Source organism: Oncorhynchus mykiss, chromosome 1 (genome assembly GCF_057628025.1).
Source record: "Oncorhynchus mykiss isolate SJ-2025 chromosome 1, ASM5762802v1, whole genome shotgun sequence".
Classification (NCBI taxonomy): domain Eukaryota; kingdom Metazoa; phylum Chordata; class Actinopteri; order Salmoniformes; family Salmonidae; genus Oncorhynchus; species Oncorhynchus mykiss.
Window position 1 is genome coordinate 19,408,976 of NC_143022.1, and position 3,359 is coordinate 19,412,334.

Sequence of the window (3,359 nt, forward strand, 5' to 3'; positions counted from 1 at the left end):
GCTGGCTACTCTGCATTGTTTGGAAAGGTCTCGTAAGTAAGCATTTCACAGTAAAGTCTTCACCTGCTGTATTTGGCTGTCGTGACTTGACTTTTACATTAATCTGAAGACTGTTATTTATCTAATCAACCTAAATATGTTTAATTGTTACCCGATTAAATTCATTATGTAACAATTAACTCATTAGGAATTGGGGCACCACGAGAGCGGTTCTTTAAAGAGTTGCCATCTCCCAAATTAAACTTTAATGGTCTTTACTCATTACATCTATAAATAGTCAACTTATTAATCATAACCTCATATCATCATTCTGAACAGTTGTAAACTCCTTGCATCTGCAAAAACCCGAGCCTTACTTATGACTCATTACTACACAAATTGGTTTAATTATTTATATACTAGCTAACTAAATGGTAACACAGGATAAATAAACACTTAATATGTTAAAAACAGGTCCCTAGCGGACTGACAACAATATGGCTGCTTGTTACAAAAGACATGGAGAGGGCGAGAAAGAGAGAGGGACAGAGACACTTAATGTTGGTACATTTAGAAACTACTTATACTTTGCACACGAACCGCCGCCTGCTTGGAGTACGAAATCATGAATGTATTGTGGCAAAGAAGGGGGTCGAGTGATAAATGGCAGATATGTGAGAGCAGAAGTAATAAACGGTCTCTGCCCGATCACTAAAATGGCCACCCCTGTCAGAACTACAGATCACAAAATGGCCGACCGCCAAAACTACAAGTCCCAGAAGCAAGGGGAACCCTCAGAAGGTGGAGCCGACCCACAGATAAAGGGTCAAGAAAAACCAGGAAGAGGGAGAGAGAGTGCTGGAAGGATATATGAACAATAGAGAAAGAGACGATCGATTGTTTCTCCGTCCTGGTCCACCCAGGACCAGGCGAGGTCAAGGATAGCAGGGTTCGGTACACGAATCGGGTTCTCGGTAGGTCCAGGTCCAAACGCCAACAGGTAAGTCCAAAACAATCCAGCTCATACACGGTAAATCCAGCCAATCTCTATCGTCTCTCTGACCTCATTCAAGAGGGCGGTGACTAGACTACTTACTGTGCACAGTTACAAAAACTATTTCTTTAGAACGTGTTAGCGTTTTGGTGGGAAAAGTCTGTGAAACAAAGGCACATTCCTCTGGTGAATTTGGAGAGGGAAACCTGAATATTCTCTCCTTGATTTACAACAGGGTGTGAGGTATTAACCCCCACCAGTTTCCTCCTCCTCCCTCTGCAGTTGAGTTAGTGTCTGGTTGAAGTTATTTATTGCAAAGCTGATCTGACCAATTTGGATCCTCACAGGACAGTCATGACACGGCACATGTGACAAATAACATTTTATTTTATTAGATTTTTGTGTGTGTGTCTGAGCAAGTGTGCATGTGTGTGTGTGTGTGTGTGTGTGTGTGTGTGTGTGCGTGTGTGTGCGTGTGTGCGTGTGTGTGTGTGTGTAACTGAGACAAGGTCTGCACGTGCACAAAGTGTGTAAGATAAATAGGCGTCATGGCGGATGGAAGCAGGGCCAGGACAGACAAGACAGAACTCTGTGAGTGCGCTTTCCTGATTTATGGGCCACGCTTTCCATTCCTCGTCCCCTGGCCAAGTGCCCTTAAGAGGTAAGCAAAGGTTTTTGGTCACCCGTAGCACTCCATGAAAAGTGATTACATTGATATGTACTTTTATAAATAGTTCGCACACATGTGCTTATTACCAGTTTCTTAAATTGCTCAAAACTCAAATAAGTCATAGATCTATTCCGTCTCTAGCTCCTCATCATTGAAACAGTGAGCCTGGTCTAAACTGAGCCTCTGGTGACATAATTGTAAGGACTTCTGTGCATAGAACAAAAGGCCCACATTTATTTTGAGCCAACATTCTCTCTCTCTCTCTTCTTCTTGGTCCCAGATTCTCCCTATTGTTCAGTCCAAGAGGTCTACTTTTTCTCCGGTGGATCAAAATAACCAGCAGCGACACAGCGTTGTAAACAGGAAACAGGACAAGAGTTGTGTGTGTGGGTGTGTGTGTGTGTGTGGTTGTGTGAAACTCCCGCAGGCCAAGAAGACCACCGACAAGTAGGACTGCACTGGGAGGAAGTGACAAAATTGAAATCCAAAATAATATTCACTATGTTTCATTTTTGGCAATAATAATATTTGACATCAAGATTTACAATGAAGCTGGGAAAATTTTTATCAATTTACAAGGAGCAGTTTGGCCATTATTTGAACAAGGCACAAAGAAGGTAGGGCGTATTGGAGAAGAGCCAATTGGAATGTGAGGAACAACAAGGTTAGGAAGCTGTAAAGGTTACCTTCTTATTTTAGCCATAGTAGAGAAAGGAAGGCATCCCTAAGGAAGATCATCAAAACCATAAGATAAATTAGATAGTTTTGTTATCATCACTGTCATTTCAGAGTGTGGCAAAAGAACCACGTGCAAACAGCTCTCTGAGTGACATACTTAAAGGGGCATTCAGTAGCTGCTACATCCAATTCTGGACTTATAAATTAATGATATGTACCCATAGATTCTTGAAGAATATAACTTATAAATGCCTCATGAGCTTAATTCAACTGTTGTACCCCATCAGAACTGAAAATATAAGCTTGTTTACTCCAATGTTAGTAAATGAAGTAAATGCAAACAAACACTATAAAGCCTCAAAACATGATTAAAACTATAATTTTTATATTATTGATGGTCAGTCCTTTTACCGAAACAGTGGGGGAGACAACACTTTGTTATTGTTTCAACTGCTGATTGGCCCTTTAACATACTCTTGGCTATTTTTATCTTTATGCCAAGCCATCTAATGTTTTAGTTATTTATCAGTAATACTACAGCAATGTATTCAGTTGATATTTTGCAAAGGCAAAAATAAATGACATGGGAATGTGGCAGCACCTAAGAATATGGTGTATATATTTTTGTACTTCAGTGTTCACATAGCTGTAATGCGGTGCGTGCTGGTGGCAGGGAAGTCAGGCACAGGAGAATGAACTTGGTAAAAACGGAGCTGTTTAATAAACATTCAAAAAACCTCAGAAAACCAAAGTATACAAAAATAACATAATAGGGTGCAAAACCCGTCGCACACCAGAACAAATAACACACCTACATACAACAAAACAATCTCTGACAAGGACATGAGGGGAAACAGAGGGTTAAATACACAACATGTAATGAATGGGATTGGAACCAGGTGTGTAGGAAGACAAAACAAATGGAAAATGAAAAAATGGATCAATGATGGCTAGAAGGTCGGTGACGTCGACCGCCTTACATCACCCGAACAAGGAGAAGGACTGACTTCGGCGGAAGTCGTGACAATAGCATCCTTA

The 3,359-nt window shown here is 40.8% G+C and overlaps 1 long non-coding RNA gene across 1 annotated transcript; it reads left to right on the plus strand.

Annotated features, from left to right (window-relative positions):
• Positions 1 to 807: 807 nt before the first annotated feature.
• On the plus strand, positions 808 to 2,929 carry LOC149985429 (uncharacterized). Its single transcript, XR_016482743.1, has 2 exons — positions 808 to 1,634; positions 1,924 to 2,929. It is a non-coding gene; the product is annotated as an uncharacterized LOC149985429 (long non-coding RNA).
• The last annotated feature ends 430 nt before the right edge of the window (positions 2,930 to 3,359 follow it).